Source organism: Molossus molossus, unplaced genomic scaffold (assembly GCF_014108415.1).
Source record: "Molossus molossus isolate mMolMol1 unplaced genomic scaffold, mMolMol1.p scaffold_m16_p_20, whole genome shotgun sequence".
Taxonomy (NCBI): Eukaryota; Metazoa; Chordata; class Mammalia; order Chiroptera; family Molossidae; genus Molossus; species Molossus molossus.
The window spans coordinates 12,095,539-12,108,596 of NW_023425356.1; the positions used below are offsets into that span (position 1 = coordinate 12,095,539).

Consider the following 13,058-nt stretch of genomic DNA (forward strand, 5'->3'; position numbering starts at 1 on the left):
AATTACTCACTCGACTTCTACCTGGAAGGCAAGTCGGGCTGGGTTCACGCTCTCCCGGGTACTACCGGTGTCCCCTTGCCAAGGGCTCCAGAGCTAGTATTCCCTCCCAAATGCAATGTGAAAAGAGAAGGGGGCGGGGTTCGGGTTTTTCATCTCTGCGCCCTTGCTCCTAGCACCACACCCACAACCTCGTCCATGAAAGAGAACAGGAAAGACACGTTACCAGGTTTTCAACAACTAATTCTAAAGCAGACACCAAAGCACACTTCAAACGTTAATCAATCAGAACGCCCGCCATCTCTGAGCTTCCAGGACCGGGAGGGTAAAGCACGAAGCACTCGCCGGGTCCTGCCGGGAAACCGCACAGAAGGTGGAAAGTTGCAGAAGCCCGGCCGGGAGAGGCTCGAGCCTACCCCCAAGCTCAGGCCAGAGCCCGGAACGCTTCCTCCCGGAAGTGACGCGACCTCAATCCCAGTTTGGCTCTTCCCAAACAAAAGGGATCTTGGGGCCCAGGGAGGAGCCTCAATGACATTGGAGAAGCCCCGCCTCCAGCGGGCGCGGATTGGTGCCGGCGCTGGAGAGGCGAGGTGGCGATTGGCCCTGATGAATGCCAGTGTCCCCGCCTGGGCTGGGGGGCGGGGCCTCAGAGGGCTGCGGATGGGAGCGGGTGGCGGAGGCGGCGGGAGCGGAGCCCGGAGCGCCAGGGAAAGGTAGGAGCGGCTAGGGCTGGGGCTTGGCGGAGGTTGGGAGGCCGTGTTCCCGAGAGAAAGCAAGGGTAGGACCACCAGGATCCTCCCGCCACCGTCCCAACTGCCACTCGCGCCCATCTCCGGAGGGGGCGGGGCCGTCTCCCCCACCTCCCGGTATTCCCCGAGGAGGCGGCTCCTCATCCTTCGAGGGTCCTCGCAGCTCCTCATTGTCCCGGTCAATCAATCCCAGCTCCGCAGAAGGGGCTCCCCTCCTGACACCCTCATTTAAAGGCCCCCTTCGTCCAGCACCTCAACCTTGGGGGAGGGCACACAGGTCCCCATTCTCAAGGCTGCCGCCCCCACCCTCATTATGTCCCCCCCGGAGGCCAGACATCCATCCCTCCCTACACCTGCCCCCGCTCGCTAATGTGACACCAAAGCTCGTTTCATCTGCAAGGAAAAAAAAAAAAAAATCAGTGTTTTCCAGAAAAGAGGGATGGGGCGAAGCAAAAAGCAAAGACCGGATCTAGCGGCCAGCTCCGTGCTCGAAAGGCCTCCCCCACTTCAGTTCTTCCCATCCCCCATGCTCTGATCCTCTACCTTCCTCCTGAAGCCCCTCGGATCTTCTCTTCTCCTGTGGGGGTCGAGAGCTCATCCGCTGCGGGACTTTTTTAGACTCTGGGGGCAAGAGAAATAGTAACTCCCCACCCCCACACCCCTTTTGTACCTTTCCTCGACTCTGTTCCTTTAGGGAGAATCCAACTCCTAAGGGTTTTTTAGGTTTGAGTTGCAATTCATTTTTGCTTTCCAGCCTATTTCTTCCCTGGAAACTTGGTGGAAAACCATCCTTTATATTTTACAGTGAGGCGGGTGTGTTGGATATCTGCAGAGTTGGCCTTGCGTGGGTAGGAGTACAGTGCATATTGTTGACTGTCAGTGAATAACAGCATGCCTTCCAATGAAGCAGTATTGATGAGTAAATAATGGGCATTAGATTAGGAAAGATTATCTCCCCCTGGGAGACTGCAGTTAACCTTAAAGGTATAGTTCTGTTGAAACAAAAGGCAGGAAGTGTTTGAAGAAAATTCAGGTTCAGTAGTCTAGGTTTATGATTAATCTGGCCTTCGGTTACTCTTATAGCCCCTCTTTTATGGTGGGTTATTCCCGCCAGATGAAACTAATACATAAATGATGTTATTGATTGTTTTTACAAGACCAGTATCATCTATCAAAATTTAGGGGGTGAAAAGTAAGAGCACGTTTTAAATCTCAGAGATAAGGATAAATAAAAACATAGTTAACTCCAGCTATTTTCACACATGTGTGACTACCAAACAGTGTCTATGCTCATAAAGGATTTGTCAAGTTGACCTTTATTTCAGCAGGTGCAAAATATTGATGATTTGGGCCTAATGTGAATGCCATTGAATCCCCAGTAATCATCTGTTGCTAGCACTTCCATATATTAAAAGTTGCCATATTTTTAGCTTGTTTATTTTGCTTTCCATCTATAGTCCATCTTACTACTGTTACCCTTAGCTAAAGCTAACAGCAATGAGATGCAAGGAGTTGGAATCACAGAGGGTGATTAGAGTGGCCATCTTTTACCCTCCAGATTAAACTTTCTAAAAGTAAACGTCCTAAAGGTAATTATTTTTGAATAGTTAGGTTCCAAGTTTTCAAAGCCACTCTCAGTGATTGTTTCCAGATCTCCCATAAAAAAGCACAAAGAAGAAACTGTGTGGAGGGTCTCTTCAGCAAACACAAATGTACTGCTATAGGAGGGTAAGACATGGGCCCCTAGCAACAGCAGCAGAAAAAACTAAAAGCAGAACAGGAAATCCCAAAAAGATAGATCTTATTACATGAGCAGAGAACAGAAAATAAACTAAGGTAAGAGACTCAGGAAACCAAAGTAGTGGTGATTGCCAGGGCCTTAATGAGCAGAGAGGAAAAAGCAAATCATGCAAGACCAGTTTGGTACATGTTTGGGTCTTGGAAATTTTTCCTTTAACTTTTTCAACACTTATTTGGCCATAGTAGATGAAGAAAAGCATTGTATGTAGAAGATTTGTATGTATATGTCTAATCTATCTCATTAAATTACAAATTTTTTGAGAGCAGGTAGTAGTATGTTGGTTGTTCTGTTTTGTTTCTATCTCTCTATCTTTCACAGAGCCTGGTATATAGTTTGACTTAATGAGTGTTTGTTAAACTTAGTGTGAAACTGTCACCTTAGGGTAGTCTAGAGAGGTAATGTACTGATAAGATATGGCCCATCTGGTTCGTATAAACAATCCACTTACTGTCTTGATTTAACTTTATTTTCCCTATCCGATGTCTTATGAAACTTAAGTGACTCTCAAATACTGAATTTCCTATAAGAAAATATCTGTTAGTTAGATATATAATTTTGCTATAATGAAATCTGAACCAGAAATATTAATATAATCAATGCTAGTCCTTTTAGGGTTTGATTTTTCTAAGAATCTGACCTCAAAGGAATGAAGTGAATTCAGGAGAGCACACTAGGAACTGATGGCTGATTTTTATTTAAGAATGGTTTCTGAGCCCAGCGGGTATGGCTCAGTGGTTGAGTGGCAACCCTCGTACCAAGAGGTCACCTGTTCAATTTCTGGTCAGGGCACATGCCCAGGTTGCGGGCCCAATCCCCAGTGGGGGGCATGCAGGATGCCGCCAATTGATGTTCTCTTTCATTGATGTTTCTCTCTCTTTCTAAAAATCAATAAAAAGGAGGAAAAAAAAAGGTTTCTGAGTATTTGGTTTCCGCAAGTTACTGATCTACTTTGGGATTTTTTTAAATGAATTTTTAGTTGATTTTGTACTTCTCTGAACTAGCACTAAATACGTGAACAGGGGCACAAACAGTATTAGGTCCATGAACGGAGTCATCAGAGTGATCACGGTCGGCATAAGGGTTTGTGTCTTGGCAGATTCTGGTTTGCAGAGCTACCCGTGAACTAGCAGAACAGGACTGGAATTCTCGCCTTTTCTGAGTGGAGCAGAACGGTGTTTCTAGGGGTTGCCATTGAAATGGTGGTGGTGGCATGAGATGAGAAGCAGAGACTTCTTTCTAGAGGAAATTGGTCCAGTCTGTTGGTGGTCGACCCTAGCAATGGCTTGTCAGCCTATATCTAAAGGCCTTTTTAAAAAAAATTTCCTGAACGTCTGCTGCCAATAACCAAAAACCAAATCTTCCAAATTTCAGTTCAAAGTATTTCAGTGAGAAAATGACATTTATTGTGAAGCTATGGAGTATGGTAATTTACAGCACAGATTTTTAAGGCAAACCTGGGTTCATATCACAGCTCTGTACCTCTTTCACTGTGTGAGCCAGGGTGACAGCAATTTTCTGTCTTCACCATATCCCAGTTTCCTCAGCTGTGACATAGAAGATATACAGATATAAATATAGATACGATACAGATATTGATCACAAAGCAAGGTACCTAGCATGTAGGAAGCACTCAATAATTGGTAGGTATTATTGCCATTATTGTTAGCATTTTGCATGCATGTTAAAGAATTTAATATTAAATATTATTTTGCTTCTTTAGCATTCTAGCAATGGTGAAGAATTTGTGTCTGATTTTAGTTATTGGTTGGTTTTGTTTAAAATTATTCTATGTATAGTTAAGATTCCTAAGTAGAGAGAAACAAACCTTGTATATATGTCATGATCTCAGACATGTAACGCAAAGATTTTTAGGAGAATATATGTCTATCTTATAGTGTGTTTCATAATTTTGTCGTGCAGATTATCCTCTTGAATTTTTTTGGCCCAGGAAAAAAAAAACAGGCAAGGGATTCAACTATCTGATGTCTTCTCTCTGGATTGTCCTTGTTCCACTCCAACTCTGCTGTCTTAAGTACCTCTATCCTGAGTGACATATAAATGGTTTTGTGAATACTGTGGCACATACCTTCTGTGAGATTTAAGGGCTATTTGATGGTAATTTCGGCTAAAAGTGATTTTGCCTTTTGAAGAAAACTCCCCCACTGTCCCCAAAATAGGGAGCAATCTTTGGAACAACCAAACGTGTGAGAAGAAGCCACAGTGGAGGAGTTAAGAGTGGAGGTGGGGGAGGAAAACAGGACTGCAAGCAGGCACTGATGTAAAGAATGCAGTGGATGGTTCCTCCCTGCCAAGTATTTCCCAAGTGCATTTCAGCACGAAGCCAACGCTTCCAGTCTAAGTGTGTCCTTTGCTGCTGAAGGAATCCTTTCTGGCTCCTGGAACCACAAAGAAAGTAATCCTTAATTATTACTATTGTTACTGAGTTTAAACACTATAATCCTTAATTGTTATGGAGTTCAATAAAAAACCAGAAAGGAAGATAGAGCACAGGATGGAGGGGTTTCCAGACAAAAAAAGACTCCTGACCCTGCACCTGGGCGCATGTGCTGGGATGCTTGGTGGAAAGCTGCTGGGGAAGGCTCGGCCACGTGTGCTCTGGGTCTGCTCTGGGTCTGCTCTCCTTAGACGGTGAGGGCAGGAGGAGGAGGAGAGCGGAAGGGGAAGAAACGAGGATGAATTATTTCAACAAGATATATGAACTATAAGTTATAAAGGAGAGAGGAGAGAATAGCTGACAGGATAAGTTTTAGGAAAAAGAGAAGCACTAAATGGTGTTTTGGTGGGAAGAGGGGCCTTCTATGTAGTAGTCCTTTCTGTTCAGCAGGTCATGGAGAAGTGAGAACAGAACCAATCTGGTTCTTAACTGGTTTGCTGTTTGAAGGCACAAAAATGATCTGGTCTACTTCTGTGCATTAGCTTCTTCCCATTGCTGGCTGTTCTTAAATTGAAGGCATGGAAGTTTTCTGAAAAGGTTCTACCCCTAAAGACTTCCTCCATTTCTAAACCTTTAGGCTTCACCACAAGGGCTTTTTTTTTTTATCCTCACCCAAAGACATTTTTCCCTTTTTTTTTTTGTTTTTTGTTCAGATAGAGTGGGAGGGAGAGAGAGGGAGAGAGAAACATCGACGTGAAAGGGACATATTGAATGGCTGCCACCCGCATGACCAACTAGGGCTGGGGACAAACTGCAACAGAGGTACGTGCCCTTAGCGGGAACCGAACCTGGGTCTCTCAGTGGACCACAGGCTGACACTCTAACCGCTGAGCCAAACCGGCCAGGACCACCACAAGGACTCTTAACACATTCCTCTTGGGGTCTAATTACTTCTCATTTGGCAGGTCTCACATTACAGTCATCATTTCCCCCCCTAAAACCAGTTCCTTTTCTAACATCCCTATTTCTGTTAATGGCATCATCATTTTAGTCACCCTGTCTTAAAACCTCAGCTGACCTGGGATAATTCCCCCTCTTGCCTCCTTAAATGGAACCAGAACCAAGTTCCTGTTGATTCAGTATAAAAGCTCTGGCATCAGTCACCCTACTGCCGCCATCCTAGTACTCAGTGTTGCCTCAGATCTTTCCTGAAAAAGTGTTTCCCAACTGCCCCTTCTGCTTAGCTTGCCTTCAGTCAGCTGTGTGCCTCAAGCCTCCACCTCCTAACGCTGCCGGCATGATGGTCGCCTAGTTAAACATGCTGCGTTGTGTCTCATTTCCTGAAAGATAAAGTCCAGTTCTGATGGCTGTCATTCAGGGTACTGTACATGTCTTTCCAGCCCGCATTGTTTTAGTACCCCTTTGAACCAGAGCCTGCTAGATGCTGAGTTTAGTCAACTTGAATAAGACAGAGTATTTGTCTGGAAGATCAACGTCGTGTGCGACAGAAAGTAGATTTTTAAACAGATGAATTGATATAATAAAAGGTGGTTATGGATATAGATACATACCTATGCCTTTAACATAATGTAAAAAATGGCTGTGATATTTTTAGAAAACCCATTTCTCAGTCATTACAAGTTAAAATGACGACTGGACTAAAAGCTGTAAAAATTCAGTGGAAGCAAGGGCATGCTTTGCGCTTATATGCCAGAGTCACACAAAAACCAGTCTAGCAGAAGAATGTCACTTCCTTTTCTCAAGCGGCGCACAGATCCCGCTGGCCAGAGCCAGTGTTGTGCGTGTTCCCAAGCCTGTTTTCCCAGGAACTGGCCAGCCAGCTCTTTCTTGGAGCTGTCAAGTCAGAAGGAGTAAATTTCTTTTGATTTCTAAATTCGACACGTGAATGATAGAAAATGATGACTCATTGGAAAAGGAAAATGTCATTATTTTTGCAGATGAAACCAAATATATGTTCTCCAGGGATGAGAAATGAGAAAACTGACCAGTCACTAACTCATTTAAACCGTTTAGTATCCTGTTAGAGTGTGTATTGTTATCTCCATTTTATAGGTGAAGAACTTAAAGCTCGGAGGTGAAGTGGATCAAGGAACCACGAAGTGGTTGAGCCAGGATGCAAACCTAGGTCTGGCAGATTCCAAAGTCCATGTACTTGCCACTACAACACTGCCTCCTAAAAGAGTTATTGTCCCCAAAGTACCTTGGAGCAAAAACAATTGCTAGGTCTGTTGTGGGTAATTTTCTTTTTTGTTTGTTTGTTTTTGTTTTTTTGGGTTTTTTTTGTTTTTAATCCTCACCCGAGGACATTTTTCCATTTTTTGCACAGATAGAGTGGGAGGGAGAGAGAGGGAGAGAGAGAGAGAGGGAAACATCGATGTGAAAGGGACACATCGAGTGGCTGCCACCCGCATGACCAACCAGGGCCGGGGACAAACTGCAACCGAAGTACATGCCCTTAGTGGGAACCGAACCCGGGTCTCTCCGGACCGCAGGCCGACGCTCTAACCGCTGAGCCAAACCGGCCAGGGCTGTTGTGGGTAATTTTCAACAGATACCAAATTTTTAAACTTTTTTTTTTTTTCAATCAGTGATCTGGTTTAGAAGGCAAAATTTAAAAAGCAAAATAGCATCATCAGTTGTAATATCTGTTAGAAGCTTTTGTGAATTTTTTGCAGTTCAGGGAGAGTCAGGTTAGGGGCCCGGCGACAACACAGACACCTTGATTATCCATGGTTTGTCCCCCATACCCTACGCTCTGTTTCTCCCGAGATTGGAATCCTGGTGGGGTCAACAACTCCATCCTGCAATAACATTTGAAGGGTTTTGTATTCCAGGCTGCCTCTTGATGGCCTGTGAATCCCTTTACTGGAATTAAAATTAATATACATGTTATTTTTCTCTCCTTGTGGTATTTTACAAATTACGGTGGCATTATGTCTGAAAAGCAAAAATTTAGGGGAATGTTGGACAGATGACATAGACTGATATATTTCAATGAAATCATGTTATAATTTCATTTAAACTAAATAAAGCCAACTGACAAATGTACTTGAAATGATTCATATTTCTGGTAACTTTCTGATGTTAAAAGACATATCTTTTTTATTGTAATGAAAAAATTTATTGACATAAAAACTATTATTCATTTTCATTAACATACATTCCAGTAGCTTACCCAATATAGTTCTTCTGGTTTGGTCTTGTCTCAGAAGAGACTATTTGAAAGGGTGTAAACAGATATCCAGGTAGACAGACCTGTTTTTAATAGCATTGTGCTAAATGTCCTCATTTTGGGAGAGAGATGTTTGAATGTTTGTTTATGGGCACGAGGCCACTTCCTCCTTTTCTTCAATATACATACAAATTCTGCTGGCAACATATAGACAGTGAGAGAAACAGATGTGTACACATAGTGAGAGAAAGAGACACTCATACACAGAGATGTGTGAGTTAAAACAGGGAAACAAGACAAAAACCTGATATCCATCATGGTGTCCCAGAAAGTGGGTTAGACTGGATTCTTAAAAAGACAGAGTGTAGACCTAGTTTTACTATTTAACTGTATTCAGAAAATTAACCTCACTCTGGCCTCAGTTTTCACCTGTAAAACGACAGTACTGAATTAGATTCTTCCTGAGGTCCCTTCCAGCCTTGTGAATCACATGTGAGCGAGGTTTTTCCACCACGCACTTCCTACAGGCTGATAAAATGAGTGGATCAGATGTGAACAGTGGTTACCAAGTAGCAGGGATAGTAAGGAAACCTCTGGATTCAAATTACCCAGGTTCAAATCCCATTTTTATCGCATACCGGATGTGAAACTCTGAGCAAGTTATTTAGCTTCTGTGCCTTAGTTTTCCCATCTGTAAAATGGGGGTGGTGATGATGGTGGTGGTGATGATGATGAAGAAGATGATGATGATGATGAATTCCTTGGTGGGTTATAGCATCTGTCACCTAAGGTAGTTGTGAGGATTAAATTAATACATGTCTTCCCTGGCCGGTTTGTCTCAGTGGTTAGAGCATCCACCCGAGAACCAAAGGGTTGCGAGTTCAATTTCTGGTCAAGAGCAGTACCTGCGTGGGGAGACACTTGGTCAATATGCCCCCCCCCCCCATTCTATCTAAAAATCAATGGAAAAATATCCTCAGATGAGGATTAACAAAATAATCAATTAATACATGTCAAGTACTTAGAACACTGCCTGGAACGCGCTAATGTTTATTTAGCTTGATAAATGTTTATCTTTTTCATTATTCTATTATTGCTTGAATTCTTAGAAAACTACTATAAAACTCTGAGATGGTGATCATTAACGTTGATAAGCTCTATTATATCATTATTAATTCCTGTACTAAACATAAATCCAGAAAATCTTGTATCCTAGAATCTGCTTTGACTAGAGTATAGTATTGTGTATTTGAATCGAGTACTGAAAGTATTTTAAATGTTGACCTTAAAGAGTATTTTATTAGCTTTATCACAGAACTGGTCTCTTGAGGCTTACTTCAAAGTCTGTATTGACAGTATTGGATAAGCATCTCAATCCCTTAACGCTGCTGTAATTTCTTTGTACTGCTCTGTTCATATTATATTTCAGGGTCCTGAAATTTACAGTCTCTAAAACGGTTCCAGAGCCATTCTGTTTTCTATAACTCTAACTTTAGTGTATCTGGGAAAAGCAACTGATAAGACAAAGCAAGGCATTCTGATATATGTTATGGCATCCCACAGTAAGGGGAAGGCTTGGATCTAGTTGCTCTCATAGTCTTTATTTTATTTTTATTTTTATTATTTTTTGGGTATGTGCCCCTAGTGGGAACCGAACCCAGGACTCTCTGGTCCGTAGGCCAATGCTCCAACCACTGAGCCAAACTGGCCAGGGTTGCTCTCATAGTCTTTAAAAGTTGTAAATGGTTAGCATGCAGTATTATTAGTTTTCTAGAGCTGCCATAACAAAGTACCACTGAGCGGGTAGCTTAAACAACAGGAATTAATTCTCTCACAGTCCTCCAGATTGGATCCTTCTTAGGTCCCTCCCTGTGGTTTGTAGATAGCTGTGTTCTTTCTTGGTCTCACATGGTCTTTCCCTGTCCCGTCCTTGTGTCCAAATTTTCTCTTATAAAGACACCAGTCATATTAGATTAGGGCCCATCCTAATGACCTCATTTTAACTGAACTACCTCTTTAAAGGCCCTGTCTCCCAGTGCAGTCACATTCTGAAGCACTGGGGGTTAGGGCTTCAGCATAGGAATTGCGGGGGAGGAGGACACAGTTCAGCCCATAACATAAAACACATAGACACATAAAAATCCAAATAGTCCAGTAATACCTTTTACCTTCAACTGAAAGAAGATTGATTTGACATTTGTAGTAAAAGCTTACATTGCTTAGTATTGGAGAATTCAATAAAATGAGATTCGCTTTTATATGGTGGTTTTAGAACCTTCGTAAATAATGGCAAAAACAGCTAGCTCCCTTTAGCAAATGTAGAAAAGATCTGCTTTCTTTTTCAGTCCTCACCCGAGGATATTTTTCCGTTTATCTTCAGATAGAGCAGGAGGGAGGAAGGGAGGAAGAGAGAGAGAGAAACATCGATGTGAGAGAGACACACCGCCTGGTTGCCTCCCACATGACCCCAACCAGGGCCAGGAATGAACCGTAATTGACGTACTTGCCCTTGGCCGGAATCGAACCTGCGACTCTTTGGTCCGTGGGCCGATGCTCTAACCGCTGAGCACAACCAGCCAGGGCAAAGATCTGCTTTCTTGATCAGAAAATTTATTTCTGATAGTACTTTGACAGGTTTTTGTTCCCTAGCCTAATCCTAAAATGCCAAAAGTGGATTGAGAGGTACAATTTAGAAAGTTGTCACTCTTTTACCCCCAAATACATAAAAACTGGGAGTGCCGGAGGGTTGGGAAACTGAAATCTTTTGAGATAGTTAAGGGAATATGTCAACACCTTCCATACCCAGATGGGACGTTGCTTTGGAGCCATTCTTTTAAAATAGTAATACATTTTTATCCACATTTAGATTTAGTATTTATAAATGTGACATGTTTGTTTTATGTTTTAAATTTCATATATACTGAATTTCTGAGGAAGTACATTATCCAGTGGAAAGCTGTCAGAAACACTCATTTTATATGTTAGTATTGGCTCTTTGAATTTTAAGAATTAACTGACCTTCCCTCATTTTGGTGTTGCTTATATATGTGTGAAAGAGTCTTTGCATAATTGGAGCAGACCTACATTATATCTTTGCTCATATCTTACCACTGATACTAAAAACTTACTGAATGGCTGAATCTCAGTCAGTTGTAGCTCAAGAGTAAATTCCTTACATTGGATTTCTCAGTATATTAATAAAGAAGTGATTTTTATCTAGTTTTGCAAGAGTGAGCTGCGTAAAATAACATTTGTTTTTGTACCAGCCAAGTTGATTTAATATATATTAAATATATATATATATATTTGAGGTGTTTTTATATAAGATTTATTAGAAAATGTCATTTTCCCTCTTTCATGTCCCATGTCACTCTCCACTTAGAAACAAATATAACCTTCAGTTCTACACGAAAACATACACACACCCAGATACTAGATAGACAAACATCTTCCTTGTACTCCACCCTGCCCTGCCCACTGCTTACATAGCTATAGAAGCTGTTTGGGGTGTTTCTTTTTCTGCCACCCAATCTCTCCGTGGTAAAAAGCAACAACGCCTGCTATCCCATAGAATTAATTATGAGTTTCAGAGCAAAAGCTGGGAACTTCCTCGAGAAGGAAAGGCACAATCAGAACCAGAATGAGTGGAGGGACAAGGTCAGACTAAAATGAACAGAGCCCAAGCCACAACATACTTCCATTGCAGTGTTAGCACTGCCATTTAGAATGTTCCTCGGGGGCCGAGGGAGGCTTTTTCGATACCCATAACTCTTGTGACTGTTGGCACATGAAACTTGGAATAGAAGAGACTCAGGTTCTCCTGGCTATTGGCCCTGACTTGGTGGGAAGTAGCATGTGAATAGACCAAATGGTATGCTGGGTAAGCTCATGTTTGAAATCACTTATTGATAACTTAAAAATTTAAGTTTCATACTTAGCCCATTAATAGGCTTAATTTTCCAGGGTATTAAAATATATATAACTCTGTCTTTTTTTTTTTATTCTCACCCAAGGACATTTTTCCATTTTTTGTTCAGATAGAGTGGTAGGGGGAGAGAGAGAGAGAGAAACATCGATGTGAAAGATGTGAAAGGGACACATCGAGTGGCTGCCACCCGCACGACCAACCAGGGCCAGGGACAAATGCAACCGAGGTACGTACCCTTAGCAGGAACCGAACCCGGGTCTCTCTGGACCGCAGGCTGACGCTCTAACCACTGAGCCAAACTGGCCAGGGCAACTCTGTTTTTTTAATTATATGTTTTTTGTTTTTCATTGAGAAAACTATGGAGCTTAATATAGCTACAGCTAGCTGCATCCCAGTGTATAACAGTGTATCCAGACATGTCTACAAGCGGTCTTTATTTCAGATTTATAGACTGTAGCATTCCTTAGACAGAAATATCTGTGTCTAAACTCTCAGGAAAGGGAAGGCTTGGTCTCGGAGTCTAATGGAAGGAATGAGCTGAGCATCTGGTTGAAATGATCTTGTCTTTCAAAGTTGCTTAATGAATGATGACAGTGACAAGTAACAGCTCATTTAGAAAACAAGTACTGAATGAGACTGTGGACTGCAACACAGCATGCCAAAAATCTGGCAGTCCTATTTCTGATAATGATTGTGGAGTCAGAAATGGCCTTTTTCGCCCTGGCCGGTTTGGTTCAGCGGTTAGAGTGTCGGCCTGCGGTCCTGAGAGACCCGGGTTCGGTTCCCGCTAAGGGCGCGTACCTCGGTTGCAGTTTGTTCCCGGCCCTGGTTGGTTGTGCGGGTGGCAGCCACTCGATGTGTTCCTTTCATGTCGATGTTTCTCTCTCTCTCTCTGTTCCTCTCTCTCCCTCCCACTCTACCTGAACAAAAAATGGAAAAATGTCCTCGGGTGAGGATAAAAAAAAAAAGAAAAAGAAATAGCCTTTTTCTGAAAA

The 13,058-nt window shown here is 42.5% G+C and overlaps 1 protein-coding gene across 1 annotated transcript in view; it reads left to right on the plus strand.

Annotated features, from left to right (window-relative positions):
• The first annotated feature begins 658 nt into the window (after window positions 1–658).
• The window catches only part of CTTNBP2NL (CTTNBP2 N-terminal like), a 55,348-nt gene continuing 42,948 nt past the window's right edge, over window positions 659–13,058 (plus strand). Inside the window, exon 1 of the mRNA XM_036271849.1 lies at window positions 659–710. The gene's annotated coding sequence lies outside the window, so the exon portion shown is untranslated. The remainder of the gene's footprint in view (window positions 711–13,058) is intronic.